This window comes from Bubalus bubalis, chromosome 21 (assembly GCF_019923935.1).
Source record: "Bubalus bubalis isolate 160015118507 breed Murrah chromosome 21, NDDB_SH_1, whole genome shotgun sequence".
NCBI lineage: Eukaryota > Metazoa > Chordata > Mammalia > Artiodactyla > Bovidae > Bubalus > Bubalus bubalis.
The window spans coordinates 37029032-37050231 of record NC_059177.1 but is presented as its reverse complement, the minus strand read 5'-3'; the positions used below and the strand labels follow the sequence as shown (position 1 = coordinate 37050231).

At 41.4% G+C, this 21200-nt stretch overlaps 1 protein-coding gene across 6 annotated transcripts in view; it reads right to left on the bottom strand.

Annotated features, from left to right (window-relative positions):
- Positions 1–21200, bottom strand: part of PRICKLE2 (prickle planar cell polarity protein 2) — a 388704-nt gene that overhangs the window by 252170 nt on the left and 115334 nt on the right. The gene's annotated exons all lie outside the window — the stretch shown is intronic.

Sequence of the window (21200 nt, the reverse complement as noted above, 5' to 3'; positions counted from 1 at the left end):
CACAAGTAAGAGTTCACATGCTGCTACTAAATATTCCTCAATGAAGACTAAAGATCCCTCATGTTGCAACTAAGACCCAGTGCAGTAAAAAAAAAAAAAAAAAAAAAAAAAAACCATTGTGTTATAAAGTGGTTAAGTGGGGCTTTCCTGGTGGCTCAGTGGTGAAGATCTGCCTGCCAATGCAGGAGACATGGGTTCGATTTCTGGCCTGGGACGATCCCACAGGCTGAAGAACAACTGAGCCCATGCGCCACAACTACGGAGGCTGTGCTCAGGAGCCTGGGAGCTGCAACTACTGACCCCAGGTGCTAGAACTATGGAAGACCGTGTGCCCTACAGCCCACGTTCCAAATAAGAGAAGCCCTTGCAATGAGAAACCCATGCACCACAACCAAAGAGTCGTCTGCACTTGCCACATCTAGAAAAAAGCCTGCGTGGCAATAAACACTCAGCACAGGTAAAAATAAATAAATAAATAAAATTTCAAAAAAGAAAAATAGTTAAGTGTTATGCGTAGAAGAAAAACAGTGTGCTAGAGAGATGGGGAATCCCAGAGAGGAATGTAGGCATCTGAAACAGATTGCCCAAGGAGACCAAAGACTTTAGGGAGGTAAAGGCATGCCAGGCAAAAGGGACATGTGATGCAAAGGTCCTGAGGCAGGAGCAGGCAAGGCTTCTTCAAGGAACAGAAACAGCCCAATGTGGCTGAAGCTGTAAGCCTGAGAGAGTGTAGGGGTTTATGAGACTCATAAGGACCAAGAGGAATTAATGGTAGGGACAAGGGTCTGTTGATCACGTGGTGACATGAGTCCAATGAAGAACTTTGGGTTTTAGACTGAGCATGATGAAATAATGGGTGTGAGGAGCCCATCTGGAAGGTTTTCCAAAGATTGCTGGAGGCTGGGATGGAAATGATGCTATCACTGGGATTCAGGCAACAGATGAGAGTGACCAGAATCAGGGAATCATGGTGTAGTGGTGGGAAAAGATCAAAGTCTGCCTACTGTGGGGGCTTCCTGGTGGCTCCAATGGTAAAGAATCTGCCTGCAATGCAGGAGACCCAGGCTCTATCTCTGGGCTGGGAAGATCCCGTGGAGAACGGAACGGCAACCCACTCCAGTATTCCTGCTGGGAGAATTCTATGGACAGAGGAGCCTGGTGGGCTACAGTCCATGGGGTTGCAAAGAGTTGGACACAACTGGGTGACTCACACATGCTGCTACTGTGAAGGCAGGACCCCAGTGCTTCCTGCTGGACTGAGTGAGAGATGCCAGAGTAAGAGAAGAGTCCAAGGTGACCTCAAAGCTTTTGGCCTGAAAAGTCAGATGAATGGAACTATCATCCACGGAGGTGACAAAAGATGAAGCTGGAGTCGGGGGGTGGGGGTAGGGAGAGACCAGGAATCCAATTTTGGACACATCAAGCTTCTGACATCTACCAATCATCCAAGAAGAGAGAGAGACACAGAGAGGAGCTCTGAATACACAAGTTGGGGTCCTGGGAGAGGTCTGGACCAGAGATTCAGGCTCCACGTATGGAATAGACCAGGAAGGTGGAACCACAGGAAGGGTGAGCTCACCCCATTGTACATAAAAGTCCCCCAGAACCCCAAAGATGTCTGATTCTTCTCACTGTCCAGATCAGCAGCAGGACGCCCTGTAAACAAACACAATAGTGAACAAAAAAGGAGAAGCAGCAAGCTCCTGTGCTCCCAAATCACACAGATCGGCTGAGAATCGATAAGACAGTTATGAGAAAACGTGTCTGAACCTTCAGAGAGAGAGGAGAGTGGGTGCCTCCTCCTGATTATTTCGAAAATTATATGGTACTTCTAGAGAAGCAAGATAATGAGAAAAAACAGTATGAGGTCCAGAGCTCCAGTGTGCAGTCAGAACAGGCAAAATAACCAGTTACCTGAATTAAATCCTCCCTTTACTAATCTCCACTGCAGTCACATTTCCTGTGCCTACGGCATGTTCAGTCTCTCCTGGAGAAGGCGCTCACCTCCTGCTTCCCACTCCCTGGAGCTTACAGATGTCCCCTGGGAAATATCCGCCTCTCTAAAGCCAGAAGCACTTTATTTATCCCTCTCATAAAGCTCTTCTCGTCAAATTTGTATAGATTGATGGATGTCTACTTTGTCTTGTTACAGGGAGAAGTTAAGGCAGCTTATGAGGATACATCAAATACAAGACAGCATAAATTAAAAATAGGAACAAAAGGAAAAGAAAAATGAGGACAGGGATGTGAAGTGGATCCAAGAATGAGGCGAAACTGCATACCAAGAAGACGTATGGGCCACAAATTTGGCTCCAAATCTGCAGCAGCTGATGTGGAAAAGGAAAAATCATATAATTACACAACTTGCTATGTTCAAAAAGTAAAATCAGTCCAAGGGCTCTGGAAAAATCAAAACATTCCCATGGGTTCTAGATTACACCCCTCTATCTCTTCTTTTTTTCAGATACCCAGCTCGTCCTGTCTCCAGGAGCTACTCAACACGTCTGTGGATGTGTGAATGAATAAACAAGCAAAGTCATTCACTTGGAATTCATTCATTCTTTCATCTCACTAATATTTTCTGAGCATCCTCTGTGGGATAAGCACTGAATGAGGTTCCAGAGACAGGTTGGTGAATTTAAAAAAAACATAGGTGCTTCCCCTATGGTTCTCACATTACAGTGAAAGGGTATGAGAAAATACAACAAATAAACAAAATAATGACAGAGTGCCTCATGCTAAGAGAACAGACGGGAGCCTGAGGTTGAAATAATGGGGAGTAAGAGACAGATGTTGAATGGGTGTGGTCAGATAAAACCTAGCTAAAGAGACAATGATGGCTGAGAGCTTAAGTGAGGAGGAGGCAGCTATGTGGACAGTCATTAAGAGCTTCAGGAGGAGCCTACGCAAAGCTCCTGAGGTAGAAAAGAACTCAGCACAAGTCCAGCTGAATGTAGTCAGAGATCATGGTGCCTCACACATGGCAGATAAGGAAGAAAGTGGCATGAGGCGATGCCTGGTGATAAGAGCGGGCAGGCTGCGTAAACTGAGGGCAAAATTTGGTTTTATTCTAAATGCAATGGAGGGTGAGAAGCCAGGGAAGGATATCCCACTTGAAAGATCACTCTGGCTACACCTTAAAGAACAAACAGGAAGGCAGGAAGATCAGTGAAGAGGCTGCCTGCAGTCCTGGCAAGGCATGAAGCAGAGGAGAAAAGCAGAAAAAAGCGGGGTAGGGAAAGGCTACAAACAGCCTCAAGAGGACCTGGACTTAACAGGATTTGGCAAGTGGTTTTAGATAATTAGGAAGGAAATACACAGAGAGAGGAATCGAGAGCGGCCCAAGATTTCCAGGGCAGAAGAGGTGATGATGACAACGATCCGAGCGGCAACGCCACCAGCTAACGCAAACTGAGGCCTCATCTCTGCTGGGCTCTGCTAAGCGCTTGGTTTAAATCGTCTTCGCCATCTTCTCAACAAGCCTGTGTGGTTGGAAGCTATCATTATTCCCACTTTACAAATGAGAAGAAACACAGATATGAAATGTCCAAGATCCAAAGCTCATGCTTTCAACAATTAAGTAATTATGAGGAGCATGGTGTGTATGTGTATTCAATACATTCGTCTGGCACCTCTCAACCCTCCTGACTTACAGCCCAGAGACAGGGTCCAAGCATCCATCTTTTGAAGAAGCTGTACAGATGACTCCGTGCAGGGGTACCTCAGGCGTGCTCTGGCTGCTTAAGAACCATAGAACCACGGCATTTTGTTCCTCTAAGCCTCCAGTAATAAAAAATTACATTCAAAGTACAATTAATTGCTGACAAACTGGGACTAATTATTCCCTGTTTTTGTTTTTGCCTTCATCAAGGTCTTAAGTGCTAAAGTTCAGCCAACTGTTTCTTGAATCTGTCTGTTGGCTGCGTGGTGAGAGAGGGTTGGGAAGGAAGGGGCCTGAACCATGGGGAAGAAAGATGAAACACTCGGCGAATTGTTCCAGAATCTCTCTCAGGAGCTCAGAACAGAAGCAGAGCCTGCAGCATAGTGAAGGGCAAACCTGCAAGGCGAAGACTGTTTCCCACATTTACAAGGCAGCTTCAGAGCGTTCCAGATCAGCGACTTTCTAGGTTTCGCTCATCTCCAAAAAGGCAATTCTAGCCCCTGCTCTGGTGATGAACTTTCACTGTCCGAGATCTTGGTCTGAAAGTTCCCTGTCTTAGCTAACAGAAATCCCTAGAGCTGTTAATTCAACTCATCTCCTTTTCAACTGTTAGTGGATATTCAAGAGAGATGGCCTTGATCTTCTCTGAACAATTCTTCACATAGAATAAAAATTAAAAAAAATTTTTTTTCTGTGTTATTAGAATATATAAATTCAGCAAAACAAGGGGGAAAAAAGGAAAAAGAAAAGATATTGTTCTCAACTTTCATTCCCAAGAGTTGTCTTCCAGGGAAATATAAATTGATTTATCACATACATATGTTAGCATCTGGAGGGAAACTAAAAACTGTATTTATGATTAGAATCGTTGAATTTTAGAGCTTGGAAGGAAAAGAAGAGTCCAAAAAAAAGCATACATATTAATCATTCAGTATAATTTAATTAGGTTTTCTCATTTCATACTCCCAGTCATCCTATAGGAGGGGATCTACATGCCCTTCTGCACAGATGAGAGAATCAAAGATGGGAAGGCTTTTAAGACATGGTCACACATTAACCTACTGAGCGAGCACGTGACAGAACTCGAATTCCAAGACAGATCTAGTGGGAATTTGGAGCCACAGTTCTCCGCCAGGGGGCAATTCTGCTCCCCAGGGACATTAGGAATGGGATGTCTAGAGACATTTTTGGTTGTGCCACTGGGGACAGGGGGGCTCTACTGGCATCTAGAGGGTCCTCTAGGGGACTTGCCTAGTGGTCCAGTGGTTAAGCCTCTGGGCTTCCAATGTAAGGGCTGTGGGTTCGATTCCTGGTTGGGGAACTGAGATCCCATATGCTATGTGGTGCAGTCAAAAAATGAAATAAATTTAGAGGGTGATATAGAAGCCAGGGATGCTGCTAAACATCCCACAATGCACAGGGCAGGCTACACAATACAGAATTTTGTGACCCAAAATGTCAATAGTGCTATGGTTGAGAAACTCGGCCTTGCAGAATTCTCCAGTAGGATCCTCCACTCCTGACAGATTGACAAATGAAAGCAAAAAAGATTTAGGTGCAGAAAAATGTTTATACTTTTCAACTTAATAACTCGTTTGATTATCAATCTGAGCTACCTAGAGTTTACCTTCATACAAAAGGAAAAATGTGATTCAGTTTGTTTGACATTTCATAGATCTAGTGAAAGTTCTTTTCAAAACTGTTCAAAGAGTAAGTATGATTCATTTCCTTCCAAGGCCAGAATGAAACCTTGCTTTGAATGTGCTCAACTATTCACTGTCTAGTTCTTCTTAAAGGAACAGGCTAGATTCAAGTATGAAAATAACGAGCATTGTTATGTGGAAAATTCTTCCTAAGGTGCCATGAAGAGCCAGTGGTCCACAACCAGATGGTCTGCAACTGAATCCCAGCTCCACCATTTATTAGTTGCATAACCTTGGGTGACTTACTTAAAAACTCTTTGTGCCTCATTTTCCTGACCTGAAAAATGGGGATGATAATAGCTTGAACTTCATACGGTTTATTATAAGGATGAATGGAGCAAAATACTTACACAATGACGGGTTTGAGTATTTGTTGTTGCCATTATTGTGACAATTACTGGTATTATTCTCTTAGTGGAAGATGAGAATGGCAGGAAGTTTTGAACTTGAAAAAGATTTTAAGAATAAACAGAAATTTTAAAAGATGCAAATTGTTCCCAAATTCAACTTTGGCTACCACGTTTCTTAAGCTTAGCGAAAAAATCCTCACATGGATCACAGATACAACAGGTCCTTTGCACCTGCTCCAAGGGCTAAATGTGTCAAGAAAGTCTAAAAAGATAAACAACTGAACTCCCTGAGTACTTACTGTGCACCACACATCACACTATGCCTCACATCACACCCCAGTTATTGCTTTTAATGCCAGGAAGTAGGTGCTTTTTCTGCATCTTCTTTCTAGCAATGGGGAAAGCAAAATTTACCAAGGTTAAGGCACAGGTCCAAGGGCACTTGGGCAGCTTACATCAGCACCTGGATCTGAATGCAGGTGCACTTGACCCTCATCAAACTGTTTAACCATTGAGTTATATCGCCTCTGCCTGTCTTTTATCCTGGGAACAAAAGTACAGTATAACCTAAGGATGAACAGTGGTGAATCAGTTTTCCTCTAATGGACTTGAACAACATACTCTGTTCCCGCATTCTTTTTTTTGGAGGAGGGAGGGCTGCCGCCTTTTTGATCTAGCCTGTCCACTAAGTGCTATAGGATGAGGAAGCCTAAATAAAGCGCATACATCCCAAGACACCTGCTGAGATGCCTGCTGGAGAGCATTTGGTCTGCCCAGGCCCTGGAGAACAAAGAAGGAATTGTGTAAGCACACTCATCGAAGGAGGCTCCAGAGTCACATCACTTATACAAAGGGTGGTTCCTGGACACTGAGGAGGCTGCCTGCCTGGGAGTGAGGAGTCCATGGCCGAGACAGATGGCTCAGATGACCAGCACCCCTTCTCCCAAGTTCAGGTGTGTCCACCAGTGAGGAAGTCTGCTCTGCCAAAAAAAGCCCACACCACCACCCCTCTTCAGCTGCACCAGTGACACGTCTACGATGAACATCTGACGCTCAAGCCTGAGGTTACAAGGACTTGGCAGTCCTGGCCCTGAGTCCTAGAAGGGCACTCTTAAAATGCAGAACTGTCCTTGGAGTACTTGCACAAGTTGGAACTGGTGTCTTCCAGTCCCAGCTGAGTACATAGGGCCTAGAGCATCTGGGAGTTCCATGGGGTTCTAGGAAACTCTCAAATTCGAAGTACAATTTCCAAAGCACATAGGTGATGCCAGGTTCAGATGCCAAGACTGAAAAAGTATGGAAAGAACAGGATGTTTCTGTTTCCAGATGGCCCATAAAACAATGGAATGAGGTTGATGGGGTTGGAAGGAGACACTCTCTGGCACAGAACCTTTTCTGTCGTTTCAGCACAACCCAGGATGAGGGCTTGAGAGGCCCCAAACATTGTGAAATGAGTTATTGCTCCCTTTAACTTACAGTATACTTTTATTTTATTCTTTTGAAATAACTTCTCAAATTACATACTCAATGCCTTAAACAGAAAGAAAATGTCAAAAGGCACAGATTCTTGTAACACAAAAATTAGGCAAAAGCCCACTGCCTGGCCACTCCTCTTAAGATTTTAGTCTATATTTATTTCTAATAATTTTTTCAGGAACACCTTAAAACAAAAACAGAGGTTTAAATGACACCCTCTGTAATACAGGTTTTCCTCATTTAAGAGTACATCACTGACTTTTGTTCTTTTCAATATGTTGCTATACATATAGGTTCTTCAGATATTTAAAGTAATCCTATGATATGCACAGATTAGGACACCGGGACCAATTATTAAGGCAACCTGGGCAAGCAGCCACAGATAATACTTACATGAAAGGGTGTGGCTCTGTTAGAACAAGTTTATGGGTACTGAAATTTCAATTTCACATAATTTTCAGCTGTCAGAAAACATTTTCTTTGTTTTTGTTTTCTCTAGCTATTAACAAATATAAAAACCATCCTTAGCTAACAGTTGTTACAATACTAGGCACTGGACCAGATTTGGTCCTTAAGTCACTGGTCTTGACCCCTGATCAAAAATACTGTTATATCTGCTTCTCTCCTAAATACATCTTCCCTCATAATTCCTTTGCTGTTCTACTCTTGAACTATAGGAACAAACCGGCCAAAGTCAGTGACATTTTCATGTCTTAATGGACAGCAAAAGACCGAAGAGATTTTTTAAAAGTAGCCCAATATTGGGGCCAACAAATGAAAAAATAGGAGATGTGGAGACACATAACTACACAAACTAATGCTGGTTGAACATTACACACGTGACAGGCACCAACTTGAGAGCTGAAAATTTAATTCACATATTAGTAAAGTTAGAAGTCATGCCACAGTAGCGAGCGATCAGAGAAGCTCCATGCTTATGATCACACACAGGGAGTACCCCTCATGCAGCATGGTCATTGGCTATAGCTCTGCCCCATTGTTTCCCACTCCTGAATCGGGGCTGATAGAGCAGCTTCTACCAAGAGCACTGCCAGTCTTAAGGGAGAGGGAAAGGAGAACATGGCAAACCAGGCCAGGAAGCAACATGTGTCCTTCCACTCAAAATTCACTGGCTAAAACATATTACGTGGTCATGCTTGAAATCAACAGAACAAACAGATAAATTCTTCTGGGGGTCCAGGAGAGGCAATACTTGTGCAAATAATAAAGTCCACAACAAAAACTTATTCTATCTTTATAACAATCCCTTAAGACAGAAATTGTTTTTCCCATATTACTGATGTAGAAACTGAGATCCAGAGAGCTGAGCTTGCCGAGGTCATGTGGCAAATATACACAGCTGGCATGTGGCCCTCAATGGTCTAACTTCAGAATTTATACTCAAATCTCTAGAGATGTGCCTGCTTTCTGCAAACACTAGACAGATGTAATAACTGGAAAGTCAACTACCAAAAGCTATTCATCCATATAGGTAACTACTCAGTTGACCAAAATGATGGGACCATGATCCCAATATGTCAGACATCATGATGAAGGTTATCTGAGCTGTGCCTACCAAACACTGAGGACTGTGCTGGAGAGACAGGCTCCTTGCTAGAGGTGAAGATATTTGACTCAAACAGTTAAGACTTGGAGTACCAACATTTCATAAACAAAATCAATGATAATATAATTCATATGCATTTGGAGTAATTTTGTTTTAAAACAGGAAAGCCCTAACTTATACAATGAAAGAGCATTGGCATATCCAAAGAAACATATAACAAATGTTTTACAAATTAAAACATTTTACAAACATTTAAACAAATATTTAAATATCATTATTTATTGTGATGGCATTTTGGGGAACTCCTTCCATCTCTCCCTCCACCCTCCCTTCCTCTTTCCCATCTTTTCTTCCTTATTTTAAAAATAAATATCCAGCTCCCAAAATAGAAAAGTCATTCTTTATAGCTCCTGCATTTTTAATATCCATTGTTTGTGGATTTGGTAAGTTCATGGCACCTCTAGCACTTTCCTATTATCCTTTTCCAAGTATCATGAATCCACAGTGTTCATGAGACCATGAAATAAGGACAGAAGGAGGAGGAGGACCTCTCCATGTTTTTCCTCCTGACCGGCAGGCTCATACAGTGGGAAGCACAGGAGGGCTCATTAGTCCTCATCTGTAGAAACTCACACTCCACTGACAGCCCTGAGAAAGCAGCTCTCAATACTGTCATCAACTGATGCACATGTAAAAATAAAAACGCTCCTAAGACAAATACTGCTATAAAAAGTCAGTGCTGATATATAATTGACACTTAATATTCACTGGTTAAATGAATGCTGAACAGAGCAGAATTAAATAAGTGAAGTATACACAGAATTTTTTTAAATAAGGTAAAGAAAATTATACCACCCAGACATGATAATCATTAACATTTTGATGTAAATCCCTTGTCTTTTTTCTTATATGTATGTATTATTTGAAAAAAAGAAAAAACCACTAGACAACTTTTACTTATCAATATATCATATGCATTTTCCATCATAAAAACTTTAGTTAACAGTTTTAATGGATATACTGTTTCAACACATTCCATAATATTCAATAACATTCAATAATATTCCAGCTATTGCTAGAATGTTCTATAACCTTACTGCTAGATATTTATTTCTAATTTGCAATTATGAAAAAAAAACATTTTTATGAATACCCAAGTGATACACTTCCTTTTTAAAAAAATTATTATTTGCTTAGTAAAAATTCCTGGAAATTTCATCACTGAGTTACAGTGCATGAATATTTTTCAGGCTTATAATATCTTGCCAGAGATTTTGAACCAATGTGTATTCCCAACAGCAGTATATGCCTATCACCTAGCATCCTTCAACATTAAGTATTATCACTGACAATTCAAAAAAAATGGAGCTTTGTTATTTAATAGGTAAAATGCTGTCTCATTTTTGTTTTACTTTCTACTGCTTATTGCTGCTGAGCTGAACTTCTAAAATCCCCATCTGCCACATGCATTCAGCTTCTCTACACTTTCTGTTCATATCCTTTGGCCCATCTGGAAGGCACTTTGAAAGCAAACAGTCATCATCTGTATAAAAGAGAACAGGGTCTGTCCCCACCCTTTAATCTTTTTCCCCCACTTTACCTATCTTCTTACTCCTGACCTAAGACAAATAAGTGAACATTAATGCCAAAGAATCCATTCCCACCTAGAGAAGAAAGACCTGTCTCTTCTTCCACAGTGAGAACACAATAACTGCTGGACCGCTCGCCCTCTGCTGTCCTTCCCCTCACTCCTTAGCACCCAGAGTCCACAGATGCTGGTGGGATGAGGAAGCTACAAGAGCTCCGAGAGGGATGGAAATGGAATTTGTGCAAGAAGCACCCCTAAGAACCCCCCTCCAATAACAGCTTTCAGTTAGAAAGAAGATTAGAGATCTGTCAAAATCAATTTCAGCATCCATCACTTCCCCTAATCTGTTTCTCAGGAGGCATGGAAAATGCTGCTGCAAGACGCTGGCACACACATGCTGAAATGCCCACTGAGCGCGAAGCTTCTCATGAAACATGACAACTGGGCATGGAGGAGGTTGCTGGCGTGAGGAGGAAAGGACCACCTTGCGACAGAGCTGGGCATTAATCCTTTGGAAACATTTCTGTTTCAGGGAAATTAGCTAGGCACAGAATGAATACTTGGACTCTGAAAAGTCACAGAAATGTGGGGGTTTCCAAGCCAACAGAATAAAGAACCCGAAGCTCAACATTCAAGATTCAATTAGAGACTAGCATTTAAGGCTAGCATAAATGGGCTAACATTTACAAAATCTGTCTAGCAACACCAGCACCCCTCAAAGTAAGCATCTTCACTGTGAATGATAAACAAGTAGGAACTGTTTTTCCCTGCATGGATGGGATGAACTGCACAAGCTTTAGGACAACTGATTCTAAGCTGATTTGCCTCGAAGGGTCCACTCTTGTCTGGCATGAAAATCAACAGGCACTTTTCTTCCCTTTGGTGTGAACATTATTAACAAAAGCCTATTTATTCTATTTTATATTTTTAATTCATAAACCTAATGTCACAAAACACTGACTAAGCATACCCTACCTTACAGGCACTGCATCATAAAAAGACAGGCAAGCACAGGATCAGGGGCCAGCAATTACCAAGCTGCTACAGTCCCTCTGTTCCTAGATGTCACCTGCCAGTATGGTAGACGCTTGGCTGAGACTGAAATGAAACAAAAAAATCTCCCTTGTATCCTCTGCACCTGGATACTTAGGGAGCTGACCAAGCATCAGCCTTTAGGGAAAGCAATCAAATCTAGCAATCAAGTTAACCGCCACTGGCAGTCAGGCAGACTGGAAGGGGTTTATTTCCCAGCTCTGTGCTGATGGGTTGTATGACAATGAGCAAGTTACTTATCCTCTCCTGGAGCAAATAAGTTATTAGCAAATGCACTCAAACAAGACTGTTTGAATAGCATCTGGGATACGAAAAGGATTGAGTAAATTATTATTATTACATTTCCTCAACTTTAAAATAAATACTAACTGCCCATCAGGAGATGGATGGATAAAGGTGATGTGGTATACATATACAATGGAATACTACTCAGCCATGAGGAGGAGGAAATAATACCATTTGTAGCAGCCTAGAGAGACCTGGAGATTATTATACTAAGTGAAGTAAGTCAGGGAAAGATAAATATTGTACAATATCACTTACACATGACTCTAAACAATAGTACAAATGAAATTATTTACTAAAGAGAAAGAGAATCACAGACATAGAAAACAAACACACTGTTACCCAATACTACATATAAAGTAAATTAAACAAGGATTTACTATATGGCACAGGAAACTATATTCAATATCTATAATGGATAAGAATTGGAAAATAAAGAATGTATATATATGTATACATATTTGTATACATATAGCAATGTAGAAGCAATGACCAAATCACTCTACTGTATACCTGAAACTAACACAATATTACATATCAACTTTATATCAATAAAGGAATAAACATTCAAACTCAAGCTATCCCTTGGAGGTTCAATTGTGAAGATTAAATACAACTTGTAAAACGTTCATCATGATACCTGGTCAAGAGTAAGTGCTCAGTACCAGTAGCTATTATTTTTAATTAATGAAAAGCTTCAGAATTTAAAAAGAATTATATTTAGGCTGATTCTAGTCCTGAATTTACTATCATCCACTCTGTTACTTAACTTTATTTTAACTTTCATTTGAGAATCTGGCATTTGTGAGCAAATGCTTAGGATGTCACACGGGTCACTTAAAACTATGGTATCAGTTGTTAAAGTCAAAATCACATTTTAAATGAAATAAGAAAAACAAACAAAAGAACTGGTATGGAAACCTACCATATGCTGAGATGGCAACAGTAAAAGTGGCCAGGTCCCAATGAGAAGAGGAGGTTGACACCCCTCCATGGATTGTATCAAATCCAGCCATCATCACGATGGTGCCACGACCTTAATACTCAGCCCTAGACAAACAATATCATGGTGGCTTCTCAACCCAATATTGTGAAGATACTCATAAGCCTGAAAGTTTTTTTCAGAGGGCAGGGGATACACATTCTGTCTAATAGATATTGCCAAACTGTGCTCTAAAATGCCTGCACTAAAGAGTTTTGCATAAGGAATATGAATTTTGACTCTTGACTCATCCACAAGATGCAAGGAGAGACACACTAATATATCACCATTTTATAGATGGAAAAAAAAGCACAGTGAAGTCATAAAACTTACTTTGTTCATATAAGCAGGAAGTAGTAATACTATAAAGCAGTATTAGGTTGCCTACATGCGTGAATGCATCTGAGTGTGAGTATTTGTGTGCTTTAGGTCAAATGGAGAGAAAACAGAACAAGTTTCTGTGGTCAACAAGAAGTAGTGAATGCATGGATTCTTTATGTACAAGAAAATGTAAGTCACATGAGCCACAGAAGCTTCTAGACCAGTGGTTCTCAACCTCGGCTACACATTAGGATCTGTGGAGATCTCTGAAAGATCCCCATGTCCAAGAAAAAGCCTTATCTGTTATATCAGACTCTGAAGGGAGGTGGGACCCAGACATCAGTATTTCTTCAACTCCCTGGGTGATTCCAGCATGCACCCAAGTTTCAGAAACACTTGAGCATGAAGGTATTGATTAATGTACCTACTATTAAATTTGGAACAACCTAAACATTCAACATCCCCCATAATATGTGGAATATTATGTAGGTATGTAAAATGGTAACTGGTAATACTGGAAGCATATAGAAATCTTGATGATGTAACATCAGGTGAAATGGTCAGGTTGACTTTGCCTCCAGTGGGCAATCAAAACTAGAATATTGTCTTTTTCATGGGTCCTGCATGACCTCAGACTTCCAAGCTAAATTCTCCAGCCTTCTGCCAATTCTACAAGTCAGTGATAATGCTTCCAAAAAGTTCTTCTGGCGTTATGTTTATAAAATGAGATATTTATCAAATTTCCCATAAACTATTACTCTAAGAGGGTAAAAAATACTCATGTGAATAAACACAGGGGAAGAAAATGGGAAAATAAATACTATTATGGCATGTCACTATAAAACATGACATCTGAATAAGAGCACTGAAGAGAACTTAATAAATTTTAATCAAGTGCATTAGGCAAATGCTTTGGTATTAACTGTTGCAGGCAAACATCATCAACGGAAGCTAAAAGTGGTAAGCAAAAGTACAATGACAAACCGAATACGTGCATTGTATCAAAGTGTCTCCCCACAAGACAAGCAATACTTACAAAGGGAAAAACAGTAACTTTACAGCAGAGAAACCTGGCAGACACTACCTTAAAAAAAGTGGCCAAAACTAGCATCACTGATACCAAGACGTGCTGATATCACATACTTCCTAACAAGATGTACTGAAAAGAACAGCAGGACTTCAGTGGTCTTCCAGTCAAAAAAAGCATACCCCAATCAAATCATGCAAAAATATCAGACAAATCCAAATTGAGGAACACTCAAATATATGATCAGTTCTGTTCAACTATGTCAAAGTCATGAAATAAAAAGGAACTGTCACAGATTAGAGTTATAGACAAGAAGACATGAAAACCAATGCAACGTGAGATCCTGGAAAAGATCCAGGAGCAGGAAACGAAGACATTAATGGGAAAGCTGGTGAATTATGAATAAGGTCTGTGGTTGAGTTAATGACATTGTGTCAATGTTAATTTCCTGGTTATGATGATCGTACAATAATTTTTTTTTTAAGATATTAGCCTTAGGGAAAACTGGCAGAAGGGTACCTGGGGACTCTCCATACTAATTCTGTAACTTTCTATAATTTTAGATAATTTCAAAAGAAAGTTTTCAAGTATTAGTGAAGCTAAATTATTTAAAAATAAATATTAATATGAGTGTTGATATATTCTTTCCTCCCCCATTCAACCGTCATGTGTGTACTTTGGGGATTAAAGAATGGAGTCAAGACTTAGGACGATTACTAAGACCCTGTGGGTAGAAGAGGTGAATTTAGCCTTGAACCTAGGCAGTTTAATTCTTAATCCCTCCCTGGTGGGCATATACAGAAATATAAGGACACAGGCAGGGTGTCTGCCTACAGTGGGAGTTCCAGTGGGTGGCACTCACTCCTTGATGTTTCTACCGCCAGCTTTTGTGACTCCAGGGAAAGGCACTGCTACCTTCTGCCTCCCCGAAATACCCTCCAAGATCAGCAGAAATAACTAACCAGAGACATGGCCTGATATATTCCAACCACAAGAGAGACAGGATCAAGGTTTGGCACCAATGGTCATGATAACCATTTCTGAAAACAGAACACTACACTCTGCCCAGAATGTATCCCCTTCCTCTTTCCCCTATATTATCTCTGAGCAAAGTCTGAGGAGGCAGGAGTTGGTTCTTTGGGGCATGAGTCCACCTTCTCCCCAGGACTGGCAGCTTCCTCAATAAAGCTATCTTTCCTTCTACTCCCTCCACTACCCCCAAAAGAGAAATGTAAGCATTTAACAACTGAGAGTGACTTATGGGCAAGTAATTATGGAGTAGTCAAAATATCCCTGGGTTTTGAGTCAAAGGTATGGACACAAATGCCCAAGCATTGAGCCCAGTACAGTATAACTTTATGATCTTGAATCAATGATCTGTAAAAATGGAGACACTCTTTTTAATTGCACAAAATTTGGGGGAGGATAAAGTGAACAGGTGTGCCTGAAAGCATGCAGTAAATAGTAAAGCCCTGTTATAAAATGGTAAATTACCAAGAGTAACAACAATATCTACCTAACCAAGGTAATTCTGCCATTTCCACTCCCAAACTACAACCACAGCATCCTAGCATTTAATGGTACTCATCCCATATGGAAGTAAATCTGTCTTGCCTTCTGCCTGAACTTGGAGCCTGGGGCCACCAGTCTTCATGTGTGGTCAGTATTAAGCACCATCTGTCCTGAGTTAATGTAACTCCTCCTCAGTTTTAGCAATGAACACAGGCGGCACTGGTGAAAGCACAAATAGATACAATATGAAGAGAGACTTTTCCCTTCTGTTTATTACTTCAGAGGGTGGCATTCACCTCCTAGCTGTTTACTCATCTAAATTGTGTGATAAAATATCTTTTGAACACTTTTTACAGGCAATTAGATGCAATCAGTTCTCTTCTTGCTTAATTCTCCTCAGCAAACAAGACACTAAAAAACCAATAAGATGCTGGGCTTCATTTCAAATCTTTTTTTTTTCCTGCTGCACATATATTCCCTGAAGTCACTCTACTCCTTCCTCCATAAAAAGCCCTAACAATTGCTATACTCATCTCTGATGGAGGTCATTTTTCTCATTGCTCATCAGTGTGAGAATATGAGATGGACAGGAAGCTATTTGTGGTGGGCATTTGGGTTTTAGTCTCCTCCAGATCCTTCTGGTACCAGCATCTAGGTTTTCTTCTGGGAAACCCCCTCCTTCCCCTACTCTCAGTTTATGAGGCTTGAATAGGTTGGGCAGCTCCCATCCCATTACAAAGAAGCCAATAGGCATAGCCCATCATCTTGACCAGAGTTCACAGATGGGCATATGCACCCACCTAAGTACAAGGAAAGACAATCACATGACTTTTGTGGGAAGGAGTAGAAAAAGAGAGCTCCCTTTCCCTCAGGGTACTGTGTATAACAAAATGTAAGGCTTTTTTGTATCTCTCACTTTAAGTTAGGTTTCTGTTCATTGTAGCCCAGAGTGATGTGATTTCCAGAAAGCAGCTAAATAAACACTGAACACTTCCCTTTGTGAACTAAGATGTTGCCAGCATGGGTCCACAGTTTTTCAGGGGACAGGGATGGTTGCCCAGGATCAGCCACAACAATCTTAGCCACTTTCCCTTGCAGTCACGGGAGGGATCATTTACAAATCAACCTGCAGGTGTCAAGAGCCACCTGCAACAAGGGAATGGAGATTTTCTGTGTAGAGCGAGCACATAGTACACACGGCCCTCAAACAACCAGTTCGGTCTCATTTTCTACCTTCTGCTTCCCCGTCTCTGACATTTCAGGCACAAAGACCATCTTTCCCTTCCTTAGTTCACAGCACATGGCTTCAGGCTGCCACACTAACGCACTTGGGCCTGTCCTCTTCTAACAGAGAAGACCAAATCTGACTCCACATTACATCTGTTTCTTGAATGTTAACCTTTGTATGTTATTGCTTTTGCTTCAAGTTAATAACGTTGCCAATAGCCTGAAATGCAGGGTAGCCCCTTCTCAAGGCTCTCACTTTAAAGTTAAGAGTATAACACTTCTCCATTCATGTAGAAATAAAAAGTGACAGAACTGAGAATAACATTTGTCTTACTGGAGGTTTACAGGAATATGGTGACCATACCTACTTGTATAGCTGCAAGAACAAGGGATTGCTACACCAAGAAATTTGCAACTACCCTTGCCTTTAAAAACGCTTTGCTGAAACCCTTCAGGGGGTTCAGGGTTTGGGGGGCACCAGTCACCTGTCTCCTTGTATGGGTCCTGCAATAAACCTTTCTCTGTTCCAAACTCTGACATTTTGGTTTGTCTGTCTTCACTGTGTGTCAAGCACATGAACTTCTGTTCAGTAACACTTTAAGACCCAGTGCAGAGACCCCCTCTTTGAGATTTCCCATGACCTTCCCAGGCAGCATCTGTGGCCCTAATCATGGATTCCCACAGTTGGGACATGTTGCAGCAGTAGGTACAGGAGACCATGTGATTTCCATTGATGCACATGTTTTCAGCCTTTCTCCGTCCATGTACACAGGTTTTGGCTTTGTCAACCTGACTTCCCATGTCTACCTTAAACCCTCCCTGTTCCCCATCTGAGGTCTCTGGTTTGAAGACATGGGACAGTTTGCATTATTGATCCAGGAGACTAATTTAAGCCTTTATGAAGTTGAACTGAGAGAAAGTGAGGGCGGGTAGGAAAGGAGAAACCAAAGAGATATGTGGAGGAGGGGGCCAGGGAGAAGAGTGTTTTCCAAGGAATTCCTAGGGAAGTTTGGAAGAGAAAGATGAAGGGCAACTAACTGCATGAGGGAAGCGGATGGGTGGGGAAAATAGTTTTTTTTTAAAAGACTGTTTTCAAGTATCTTTCCACGATGTTTGAGAAAAGCAAGGAAAGAATGGATGGTTTTTTGAAATTATCTTTAGTTGTCAAAAGGTATTTCTTTGAGACAATACCTCTCCTAAACACATGGGTCTCTGCAGGCTCACACACACACCCTCACACATACACATTCACAGACAATTGTACACACTCCATTTCAGATCCACTTCTCTCCTTATATTGTAATTTCACAAAAATCAGGGAGCACTTCTTAGACTGTTACAACATAGCTCTTAGTGCTCAGCACAGAGCATCTCCATACACACTCTTTTTATGGTAGTATTTCATTTGCCCCTTGCCACAGTACTCTGAGTGGAAGGATTTTATGCATGAAGGAACAAGGACTGTTCCCTTAAAGACAATAAGGACCTGGAAAAAAGAGCCAATAAACAGTGAAAACTAACAAGGAAGGACAAACGTGTTCTGCACTGAATCTTTTCTCTTTGCTTTAACTTTTGTGCCCCATTGCAAATATTTAGTCATGCTTTTGCAGAATGTTGTCTATATCCTGAAATACACAGGGTAGCCTGATCTTAAGGCTCTGATCTTTGAAATATAACACATCCATTTATATAGAGATTAAAAGTTACAGAACAGAGTATAACATGTCTTGTTGGAGGTTTACAGGAATATGGTGACCAGACCTACTTGGACACCTGCAAGAAACAAAGGATTTTGGCACCAAGAAGTTTATAACAACCAACCGTACCCCTTCTCTTTTTTGTATAAAAGAAACCTGAATTCAAACTTGGTTAAGATGATGCTTTGGGATACCAGTCCACCATTTCCTTGGTCTGCTAGCTTTTCTAATGAAGTCACTATCTCCTGCCCCCAACAACTCGATTTATTGGCCTGTGGTTCAGCATGCAGGAAGACTCTGGACTAGGTAATATGCCTACAGTTCAACGTCAACTTTCTACTAAATCATATGGTGATCTCCTACAAATATTCTAGAACCTAGGCAGAACTAAATACCAACACGTGAACCACGACTGAGTCTCCAGACAAGACTTTCTCAGGCACCGCATTTGGGCAATCTTTCACAGGTTAACCATGGACATGGCTAACAGTTGTTTTCTTTCTTTCTCTGTTTCAGAATAGAACTTTGTACCAATTTTCAAGTTAGGGTAGGTTCTCTTTCTTTGTTTCTTCCTTCAGGCAGCAAGACTGCAAGAACATTATGTGTTCCAACTAATAGTGGTCCCAAAGCCTCACACAATTCCTGGCACATCGCATGTGTTCAATAGACTGGATCATTCCAATGTGAACTTAAGTTCCAGTGTGTTCTGTGCAAGAAGTCTCCACTCTTCTAAGGGTTTTCCCCAGAAATGTTTCCCTCGATGACTTTTCTCCCGATTCCCACAAGCCATGGCAAAAAGTGAAATAGGAGAAACAGCCACTAGCTTCCTCAGTGCAAAGATGCAAGATGACAAACTGAGTTGTGACACTATGTGAAGAGAACCAGAGCTCATCTGGGGACCAGCTGTCATTTCCATATGGATTCCGGCCAACCCTTAATACAAGTCAGAGCTGCAGCTGACCATCACCACTGGTGTGTCTTCTTTCAAAACACACACTCAGACTGAAGACCAAGGAAGCGTGGCTGGGTTTCAGAGAGCCTCAGTCAAACAGGGACAGTCGTTCCTCATGTTTCAGTTGGGTCCTTCACTGCACAAGAAGTGGCCAGTGGGCTGGCCTGCCTCCCACCTCCCTTTTTCAGACCACCCTCCAAGGCCAGACTACACGGCCTACCTACCCACCCATAGTGTCCTGGAGCTGACACCCTAAGTGTGCATGGAGCAGATCCAGAACTCTCAGGGTTTCTGCCTAATTCCCTTCCACCATAACACATGCCATACCAACCAGACCCAACAGGGCAGCCCAACACACAAATAAGAGTAGCACAACTGTGAACAACAGGACAGAATATGATTTCTATAGTGACACCGACTTAAAAAATGAAAGCAACTGAAATACTTCAATTTACCTTATGCATCATTCAGGGGTCTCCAGAGAAGCAGAATCAGTAAAGTATCTTCCATGTCTGTATCTATCTATAGAGATGTATTTTAAGGAATTGGCTCATACAATTGTGGGGGCTGGCAAGTCTGAAATACTTAGGGCAGACTGACAATTCGGGTAAGAGTCATTGCTGTCTTGAGTCTGAAATCTGTAGGGCAAGCCAGCAGCCTGGGTGCTTGGGTGGGGTTTCTATGTGGCACCCTGGAGGCAGAAATTTTTCTTTCTCATGGGAACTCAATTCTTTCTCTTAAGGCCTTCAAATAATTGGATAAGGCCCAGGCACACGATACAGGCCACTGGCTCAGACGGTCAAGAATCCACCTGCAATACAGGAGACCCAGGTTCAATCCTGGGTTGAAGATCAGGAAGATCCCCTGGAGAAGGGGATGGTAACCCACTCCAGTATTATTGCCTGGAGAATACCCTGGATAGATAAGCCAAGCAGGCCATAGTCCATGGGGTTGCAAAGAGTTGGGCATGACTGAGTGACTAACACACACATACACACACAATATACAGAGTAATCTGCTTTACTTAAAGTCAAGTGATTGTAAACCTAAATCACATCTAAAAAATATCTTCAGGGCACCATCTAGACTAACTAGTCTTTGACTAAACAACTAGGCACCATAACCTAGCAGAACTGAAACAAGGAAGTTAATCCTTACATCTTAATTCAACATGTATAATTTAGTGGTTTTTCACTCTTTACTTTGGGTCTATGGGGACCCTTCCACTTTTTAAGTGTTTGGAGTATATCTCAAAATTCATACATTTAAAATATATAAATCAGTGATTTTTAGTAAGTTTATCAAGTCGTGTGACTATTACCATAATCCAGCTTTAGAAGATGGTCATCATTCCATTAAGATCACTCATCTACAGGGGTCCTTTTGAAAATCTGCTAATTCTAGCCAGAACAAATAGGTTCTACAGGTTGTTTATGCCCAACATCCAAGAACTTACCACTCACTGGAAATATTTTTTATAACGACTAGCATATATGCACACTTTGGGGTAGAATTCCAGGGGTCAAATATCCCTGTTAGCTTAATTTAGGTGGAGGCCTCTCATGTAAATAATCTCCAGTCTGCTCCTCTCATTCCTATTCTTTGACCATGCAGTGTCTAAAAACCCATGACCTGGAAAAATAGATGCTTCTTACTTTTAAAACTGCATCCTCCTTCCAACACATCTCTCTGGCTCTAAACATGTCTGCTGTGCAACCATTCTCCATCTCTAAGCCAGAAGAAAACTTCTAAACTGCAAATTAGCCAGCCTTAGAGCCCAAGCTCCAGGAGACGGTGAA